Here is a 10,089-nt window from a genome sequence, read left to right as displayed (position 1 = left end):
TAGAAGGGATCTACACACATATAAAAAAGAAAAGCGGTGAAAATGCTTTAAAAAAAACAGAAACACACGTTTTGAAAAGTACATTGAATTTGGCATAGCTCACTGTCGCCATCTAGCGTCACATTTGTAATATTGCACTTCGCAAAACATTTGAAAGCGTTTCGTTTGCAGCTGTGTAGCTGAGGACCGCTGAAAAACAGGGAGATATCAGAGTGCTTGGAAAGCCCCGCCCTTTTGCAGAAAAGTACCCGCCCCTTAAAAGGGCCTTTGCGGGCACAAATACAGCGAGGACTGTGAGCAGATTCGGAACTAGCCGCTGCAACCCCGCAGGCAGCTGCTCCTACAGCCTCGCCCTGCAGGACCGGGCTGCGCTCTCGCTTCCTCTAGAGCGCGTTCTGGGCGCCGCTCCTCCCCGCTGCCTGGCGCGCCGCCGCAGGAGCCTCGGAGAGAGCAAAGACCCGCCTCGCCGCCTCCCTGCCCTGCCCACGCCCAGCGCCGATCGAGGAAGTTGCGACCGCCGCTAAGTCCGGAGCCTGGAGAAGGAGGAACCCCTTACCCTCGCCGGTTAGCAGCAGATGCGCTTTTACGCGTGCGAGGAGAAGGGCAGGGGGCTGCTTTCCCCAGGATAGCAGGTACGGACGCTCAGCGCCTCAAGTCCTCTCTCCACCCAGCCACTCTTTTTTTTAATTTTTAGGTTGTTCCAGCCTACCTCGTCGCCCCCCTCTCATTCAAGCAGAGCTGCACCGTGCAAAAAACCCAAAACTACCAAAAGAGGGGCGATGGAAGCGTCATTAAGAACGCGCTGCAAAGTTCATGGCAACTCCCTTTGCTCCCAGCAAAGCGTGCCTGGCGTTGCAGCTTTATTATGGGAGGACGCTGCTTATTTATTTTATTTATTTGCTTGCTTGCAAGGGGTTCCAGGGTAGGATTATGGTTTTTTGCATGGGATGGATGTTTTTTCGCTTAAAGGAGGGAGGAGGACGCGGGGAGAGTTGCTGGAATGGGGGGACAGATTGCGCACAGACCCGCAGCGCGCGTGTTGCTGGCTGCTGTTGCTTTCTCGTAAAATAATATTTTGCTCCGGCAAGGATCGGGTTTCCTTTGGCCGTTCTTCCACCTCGGTTTCTGTAACTTCGTTGTCTCCGCCCCCTCTCTCTCCGCTTTATTTCTTTTTCCACTTTTCCATCCAAGTTGGCTAGACGGGCGAGCTGTGTGCAACTTCTTGGAAAGTTAGGATACTCTCCTCCTCCCGCCCGCGCCCCACCCACGCAACCAATCTGCACCCGCGGTGGCTTTGGATTCACACAGATAAGAAGAGAGAAAATTCCCCACCCTACCCCAAATCGCTTAGATTTATGCCAGGGAAAGGCTTCATTTGCGTTTGTTCATGTAGGTCTCCCTGGACAGGTTCACGCAGGGAGAAGGCTATCAAGGCTACTAGCCATGATGGCAGTGTGATGGTGAACTGGAAAGTGCAGAAGAGGAGAGAGATGTATTGGGGCATCTGGTTGGCTGCTGTGAGAATAGGATCCTGGACTTCTAAGATGGGCTATTGGTCTGATCCGGAAGGCTTTTCTTAAGCTACTGTTAAAGGAACAGATAAGGGTGGATGGGGATTTCCAAGCTTCCCAGAAATGCCTTGGGACTAAAGGTAAGGTATCTTTGCAGTGGGTGTATTGATAAGTGCTGCATGTACAAGGTACGCCTCGTGTCTGTCAACTTAGATCAGGGGTCAGCAAACTTTTTCAGCAGGGGGCCGGTCCACTGTCCCTCAGACCTTGTGGGGGGGCGGACTATATTTTGAAAATAAATAAATAAACAAACGAATTCCTATGCCCCACAAATAACCCAGAGATGCATTTTAAATAAAGGGACACATTCTACTCATGTAAAAACAATCTGATTCCCAGACCGTCCGCGAGCCGGATTTAGAAGGCGATTGGGCCGGATCCGGCCCCCAGGTCTTAGTTTGCCTACCCATGGCTTAGACTGTCAACAGCTTCCCAATTTTATTTGCATGCCTCAATTTCATGTCCTGGATTTTGCCTGTGGCTGTTTCTTCGTCTGTTTCGTGGCAAGTACTTTTATCCCAATCTTCAGTTGCGGATGGGGGAAGACCCCAAAGTGGCTCTCAAAGTTCAGTCGTAAGACAGTGCTGTCATGTTGACATCCTAAAAGGAAAGGCACAAAAGGAAAGGGGATTTGGAGGGAAGACAAAGAAAACAAACTCAGGCACTCAGTTGCATTTTGGGTTAGCTTGTTTTTGTAGTTTTAAAATGAACGTTTTCAGAGGCTGCTGCTGCTGCTGTCTTGCTGGTGTGGAAGTGAGAGCGTTTACTCAACAGGTTTGACCAGAAGTATTTTTTTAATGCTTAAAACCTTGCCTTGTGCAACCTGATCAAAATATGGATTTTTGCTCAAGAATAGGCACTGCTGTGTTCAAGGGGGTTTAAAAGGTAAAGGGGCCCCTGACCATTAGGTCCAGTCGTGGCCAACTCTGGGGTTGCAGCGCTCATCTCGCTTTATTGGCCGAGGGAGCCGGCGTACAGCTTCCGGGTCATGTGGCCAGCATGACTAAGCTGCTTCTGGTGAACCAGAGCAGCGCACGGAAACACCGTTTACCTTCCTGCCGGAGCGGTACCTATTTATCTACTTGCACTTTGATGTGCTTTCGAACTGCTAGGTTGGCAGGAACAGGGACCGAGCAACGGGAGCTCACCCCGTCACAGGGATTCGAACCACCAACCTTCTGATCGGCAAGTCCTAGGCTCTGTGGTTTAACCCACAGCGCCACCCGCGTCTCTCAAGAGGGTTTACTCCCAGGTAAATCAGTGTGCATTGGATCAAGGCCTTGATTGTGATTAAATAATGGATAAGCCACATAAGAAAAATGTAACAGTAAATGAGCCACATTAAGTTTTATAGATACATTAAAGCAAAAATAACATGTAACATAGTATTACATTAGCATCCTGGTGGTTTTCAGTTTGTCCTCTTTTTCTGGGTATGTATCCAGTGAAGAGTAGAAGAATCAAAAAGTTTCCCACTAACTTGAGACAGCCAAATAGTATACATTGTAAGCTTCTTCCTGGCATCATGGATTTTTGTGTGTGCTGGGATTTGGCAGCGGAGATGGGCAAATAGGTCAATTTCAGTTCCTCTGATTTTCTCATTTTCCCAATCTTAAATTCGTTTCTCTGCAAATTCACATCAGTTCACGCTAAAATGCTGGTGAATTTTCATGGGGCTGGTTTTTTTTTTTAAAAAAGCAAATTAATCCGCATTTTTGTGTGAAGTTCTCCAACTAAATAATAAGCACACTTTTGCAGAGCAATGTTCCGTAATATAATTTTTTTGTATGTTTCCCCACCTACAAATATATGCCTTTGTATGCACACTTTACTCCAGTAGGTGCATTTTTGTACTTGACTGAAGAGCTGCATTGCAAAATTAAGAGAAGCATGAATTTCAATGGATGGTCGTGTTTTGGTTCTCCTACTGTTTTGGAAAGTGCAAATAATAATAATAATATAATTTTTTATTTGTATCCCGCCTTCCCTGGCCGAGGCCGGGCTCAGAGTGGCTAAACATCATAAAAACAACATAATATGCATTAAAGCAGACATCAGTTACCGTATTTTTCGCTCTATAACACGCACCAGACCATAACACGCACGTAGTTTTTAGAGGAGGAAAACAAGAAAAAAATATTCTAAATGAAATAGTGGATATATGATTTTTGTGGTTCATGCTGTGGCCACAGACATGTGATCTGACAGTGAGTTTGGAGTAGCCCAATGCAAAAATCCTGAGGATCCATGTGGATCCATGCTTTGTAACCACGGAGGAGGGAAGGAAGGGGAACCATGGATCCTCTGCTCACGACTGCAGCAGATCCCCCCCGCCACCCGCAGGCATTCACTCCATAACACGCACAGACATTTCCCCTTACTTTCTAGGAGGAAAAAAGTGAGTGTTATGGTGCAAAAAATACGGTAATTAAAATACATCTTAAAATTAATTCAGACAAATTAAAATCTGTGCAAGTGACAATTATCAGGTTGGAACTGAGAGTGGTTAATACCTGCCAGGACCAAATGTTTCCACTGATCATACAAGGACCTTTGGGCTTGTTTTATACAAAGGAAAGTACTGGTAAGTCAAACTGCATCCTGCCCAAAGGCCTGGCGGAACAGCTCTGTCTTGCAGGCCCTGTGGAAAGATGTCAAATCCCGCAGGGCCCTGGCCTCTTGCAGGAGAGCGTTCCACCAGGCTGGGGCCATGGCTGAAAAAGCCCTGGCTCTAGTCAAGGCCAGTCTAATTTCCCTGGGGCCCGGGAATCATGGTCTTCCTTTACATAAGACCACAGGAAGAGCTCTGCTGGATCAGGCCAGAGCCCATCTGGTTCAACATCTTGTTCTCACAGCAGCCAACTAGATACCTGTAGGGAGCATGCAAGCAAGCTTTTAAATTCAAAGTGTTGGTGTTGACCTTTAAAGCCCTAAATGGCCTTGGCCCAGTATACCTGAAGCAGCATCTCCACCCCCATCGTTCTGCCCGGATGCTGAGCTCCAGCGCCGAGGGCCTTCTGGCGGTTCCCTTATTGCAAAAAGCAAAGCTACAGGGAACCAGGCAGAGGACCTTCTCGGTAGTGGCGCCCGCCCTGTGATGTCAAAGAGATAAACAACTACCTGACATTCAGAAGACATCTTAAGGCAGCCCTGTTCAGGGAAGTTTTTAATGTGTGACATCTTAGTGTATTTTTGGTCTTTGTGGAAGCCGTCCAGAGTGGCTGGGGAAACCCAGCCAGATAGGAGGGGTACAAATAATAAATTTATTATTATTATTATTATTATTATTATTATTATTATTATTATTATTTATTATTTCTAACGGAATCCAATGTCTCTCCCATCCTTAGACCTACTACAGTGTGTATTTTTAATCTCTTCAAACATGTGGTTCCTCATCCCTGCACTGTAGTCTAAAACAGTCCTGTTCAGGAAGTGGTATATTTGCATTTTTGAAGAACTAATGCTAGGTCAAAGCGTTTAACCTAGGCTTTTTAAAAAAGTATTTCTTGGGGGGTGGGGTAGAAATGTCCCAGAAAATCGGATCTGTCTTTGAAGGAGTCAGAAAGTGCATGACTTTGGAGTGGGTTTACTTCTAAAAAATAATTTCTCCCCCTGCCCTTTTTCTTCAAGTGGGTGGAGATTTTCTGCTGCTTCAAACAGTGGTTCAGTTGATCTTGTCAGCCCAGTGACATCCCCCTATTAATCCCGGCAAGATGCTCCGTGGGAATAATAGGTACCCCGAGCTTTGCAGAAGTTCAAAAAATATTTACAAAAAAACGTAAGGGGACAATCACACCCCCCCCCACAAAACCAACCCAATGAGGACAGAGCTTCCTGAGTGTCACTTAAATGGAAAATGGAGTGTTTTGGAGAGGGTACATCCAGCTGACCGCTGGCACCCCGAAAAGGAAAAGTCCTGCTATAAGACCAGGATACACTGCAACATTTTGTTGCATTTTGTTGTCCTTTCTAACTTTGATGTGGGCTGCCATGGGAGTCAGTCTTGTGGCTATTGAAAAGAACAAGCACTTTTACTTTCTGGATCATGGAAGCTACAATACTTCTTTTAAAATGGAAATGGCTGTTATTATTATTATTTTGTTGCAACTCCTTGTTTTTGCTTTCCCCAAAATGAAGAAACAAACAAACCCCATGCCAAGGGTTTTAAGATAAGCTATAGGTGGAGCTTACGACTGTGAGAGGCAGAAGGAATGTTTGAAAACTGTTTGCCAACTGTGAGGCTTTTAGTACCAGACTGAACCTCCTATTTATTGCAAAATGGGACTGACCTTAAGGTTATTGGTGCCTACTCTTTTTATACTCTTTATATTACGTAGGATAATGAGCTGATTATGTCTGTTACCTGTTTTTCTATTTACAGGTAGGTAGCCGTGTTGGTCTGCCACAGTCAAAACAAAATAAAAAAATATCCTTCCAGTAGCACCTTAGAGACCAACTAAGTTAGTTATTGGCATGAGGTTTTTTGTGTGAAGAAGTGTGCATGCACACGAAAGCTCATACCAATAACTAACTTAGTTGGTCTCTAAGGTGCTACTGGAAGGAATTTTTTTATTCTGTTTTTCTATGTTTACAGTACATTCATTTCCAGTAAAAGAGCAGTTTTCCCAAACTTGTTATAACCTACCAAGGCTAAGCTATGTAATCATTGTATCAGGAGGAGTCATAGAATTGAAGAGTCGGAAGAAGAGGCCCCTTAGGGACTTCTCGCCACAGCCTCCTGCATTGCAAGAACCTGGTTTGAAACTCACTGTGCTGCAGTTTAGCAAGGCTTTTGCTCTCAGCTTTGGCTGTCTATCTGAAGTTTGGGGAATGCTAAAACTGGCCTGCCATCCAGGGCCATTGTAAGGAGTGTTGTTGGCGTGCCTCTGTCTTGGAGTGTGCCTTTGGGGGTGAAGTCAAACTGCTGTGTTAACAGCACCAAAATGACATCCCCGGGGCACAAGCTTGGGCAGTGTATATGGAGGTCCTGGGCTGCCCAGATGACAAGACTCCCCGCCCCCCGGCCTCACTGATGTGGTCCAAAGCAAAGCAGAGCAATACGCTGGGCACCAGCATGGCTGCAGGAGTTGCCAGAAGGAGCTGTACAAGGCGCCATCCATCCATCTTAGGGACTCCGCTCTGGATTTGTGTTTACAGTGGTGCCTCGGGTTAAGTACTTAATTCATTCCCGAGGTCCATTCTTAACCTGAAACTGTTCTTAACCTGAAGACCACTTTAGCTAATGGGGCCTCCCGCTGCCGCCGGAACACAATTTCTGTTCTCATCCTGAAGCAAAGTTCCTAGCCCGAGGTATTATTTCTGGGTTAGCGGAGTCTGTAACCTGAAACGTATGTAACCTGAAGCGTATGTAACCCGAGGTACCACTGTACTCCTTAACCTTTTCTTCTCCCAAAGATATCCCTCAAGACAGCGGAGGTTTAGGATCAGAGTTTTCCTTCTCAGCGGTTCTCAACCTGTGGGTCCCCAGATGTTGTTGGACTACAACCCCCATCATCCCTGAGCTCTGGCCTTGCTAGCTAGGGGTTATGGGAGTTGTAGTTCAACAACATCTGGGGACCCACAGGTTGAGAAAGGCTGAATGGACTACCTTCCCAGGTTGACGAACCCCACCTGCCCCCTTATTTCCCTCTATAGCACATGCAGAAACCGCTTTCTTGACCGTTGGTCTCGTCCGCTTAATTCTCCAGAGTCTGTCTTCGCAGGCAGGGGAAGTCTCTAACTCACTGAGGGTTTGTGACCCATCGGCTACCCTCACCTAGTTTAGCACTAATATTATCACCATTATTATTTGTTAGACTTGTTTGCATCCCAGAAAGGTCACTTCAGTGTTGGGAGCCCTCGGCCCTCAATATATTACTGAACTACATCTCCCATCATCCCTGGCTATTGGCCTTGCTTGCTGGGGCTGATGGGAGTTGTAGTTCATCAGATCCAGAAATAACAGGCATTTTAAGCTCAACCTGAAGCAAGACAATTAAAAGCAAGAGAACAAGTCATTGGGTAATTGGACTCTCTTGTCTGTGATTATGGATGAATTACCTTGTAGTGGGATTAGGGTTGGCAGTTTCCCCCTTCTCTTGTGCCTTCAGCAATAGTTTTGACACGTATTAATTATGCACCTGAAGGTCCCTCCCACCCCCCGCAAAGAAAATCACTTTATCTCCTTGTTAGTAGAGATGAGGGAGAAAGTTGTTCAATTTGCATTTTAATATGAACCCACCGGTTTTGCACTTCCTGCAGCAACGCATGAACTGAAACACAGCTTTCCTTTGAAGTTCACACTTCTCCAAATTGTGCGATGCAGTTCTTCAACCCACACATGTGCGCGAAAATGTATATGTTATTCAATCTAATGTACAAAATGCATTCTTATCAGGGGGAAATTGTTTGGGGAAATGCATACACACACACACACACACACAGTGGTATCTCTGGTACAGTGGTTGCGAACGAGATCCATTCCGGAGGCCCGTTCGCAACATGAAAATCCCGCAACCTGAAGCGCCGTATCTGCGCAGGTGTGCAGTGCGATTTGGCGCTTGTGCGCATGCGCAAAGCGTGATTTAGCGCTTTTGCGCATGCGTGAGTGGCGAAACCCAGAAGTAACTCTTTCCAGTACTTCCGGGTTGCCACAGGACGCAGCCTGAAAAAACGTAACATGAAGCAAATGTAACATGAGGTATGATTGTGTGTGTGTGTGTGTGTGTGTGTGTATGCGCAAGGCTGTCAACACATTGCAGTTTGTGTGACTGCCAGTAGATGGCCATGACAACTTTAGCACAATGACAGAACAACAGACAGGTAGGTAAGTGAGCAGGTAGCCTACTGCAGACAAGGCAATGTTTACATTTGTTGCTCCACCCACTTTTGCTCCTTGCCCCACCCACTACTGACATGTGGCTGCCTGAAAGCTACACAGAGGGGAAGGAGCCCTCAGGCTGAAAAAGGTTTCCAGGCATACATATGTTTTCTTTGGATGATACGAAATGGATGATACATTCTTTTTTGGGTATGCCTTGGTGGTCTGCTGCACTTTTAATTTTAGCAACCATATGTGTTGGGCCCCAACTCCCATTCAGCCCAGTCAGATGGCCTGTGATCCATGAACCTCTGACTACCCAGAAAAATTATCTAAGCTTTAGTGGCTCCTCTGCAGACAGAAGTTCAACAGGTGCAGTATTTTCTTACACGGAGATGCAATGATGGGGGTGGATGTGCATGGATTTCTGCTGAATGTGTGGCTGTTTTCAAAACCAAAAACAAAGGTGCCCCACTAGATTAAAGGGGGCAACCTTGTCTTTCACTCCCACTTCTTTTTGCACCCCCCAAGGAATGGTAGCAAATTGAAGCTGCCCTTTGCCCACACAAACTGGATTTCCCCACTTCCCCTCTCTGCCATCTGTCTTGCTACTTCCTGCTACACTTTTCAGCTGGGCTTGTGGTTGCCGTGGAAGAGCCAGACAGATGCAGGTTGCAGTTTGCTCCAGCACCTCGGAGATCGTCCTTTGACCTCTGCACAGCTTCTTTTCTGTCTTTTCTCCTGCTTCCTAGAATATGTGGTGTGAACTTTAGCAGTGCAAATGCTGAAATATGGGGGAGAGCTATACAGTCGTACCTCGGAAGTCGAACAGAATCCGTTCTGGAAGTCCGTTCAACTTCTGAAACATTCAGTTTCCAAAGCATGGCTTCTGATTGGCTGCAGGAAGCTCCTTCAGCCAATCAGAAGCCCCGTCGGACGTTCAGCTTCCAAAAGAACGTTCAAAAACTTGAACAATCACTTCTGGTTTTCGATCGTTCAGGAGCCAGAATGTTTGATTCCCAAGGCATTCAGGAGCCGAGGTATGACTGTAGCTTAGTTGCAGAGCTGCTGCTTTACATACCAGAGGTCCCAGGTTCAACCCCCAGTTTCTCCAGGTAGGACTGGGAGAACCCCCTGCCTGAAACACTGGAGAGCAGCTGCCAGTCAGTGCAGACAATACTGAACTAGATGGGCTAACAATCTGAACAATAGGCAGCCTTGTACTAGATCAGACCATTGAGCCATCCAGCCCAGTACCCCCTACAGTGTCTGGCAGTGTTTCTCCAGGGTTTCAGAATGGTGTCGCTGTATAAGGCAGATTTGTCGGTTCCCACTATGGCTTTGGGTGACCCAGTTTCACACCTGCACACTCCACATTGGATGCCTGCAACATCAGGTGACAACTTGCCTATGCACCCAGCTAAAGAGATCTTAGTTGTTTATCTTTGAATATGAGGAAACACGGTACAGTAGTTCTAAATAAAGAAAGCGTCTGTTTTTTATATGCTGCACACTGTGCAGGAGCAGATAGGGTCTTAAAAAAGAATTTCCAGAGAGGGAGCCATGTGAGTCTGCTTGTCACATTAGTGAAACGCATTTTATTATGGCATGATATGCATTTGTAAGAGGGACGCGGGTGGCACTGTGGGTTAAACCACACAGCCTAGGGCTTGCCGATCAGAAGGTCAGCGGCTC

General features: G+C 46.6%; 1 protein-coding gene across 1 annotated transcript in view; it reads left to right on the top strand.

Moving 5' to 3' along the window:
- The first annotated feature begins 380 nt into the window (after positions 1-380).
- Positions 381-10,089, top strand: part of LRRK1 (leucine rich repeat kinase 1) — an 82,949-nt gene continuing 73,240 nt past the window's right edge. Inside the window, exon 1 of the mRNA XM_053364882.1 lies at positions 381-632. The gene's annotated coding sequence lies outside the window, so the exon portion shown is untranslated. The remainder of the gene's footprint in view (positions 633-10,089) is intronic.

The sequence above is a fragment of the Podarcis raffonei genome, chromosome 14 (genome assembly GCF_027172205.1).
Source record: "Podarcis raffonei isolate rPodRaf1 chromosome 14, rPodRaf1.pri, whole genome shotgun sequence".
NCBI lineage: Eukaryota > Metazoa > Chordata > Lepidosauria > Squamata > Lacertidae > Podarcis > Podarcis raffonei.
Note: the sequence above shows the minus strand (reverse complement) of the source record. Positions and strands in the feature narration are given on the sequence as shown.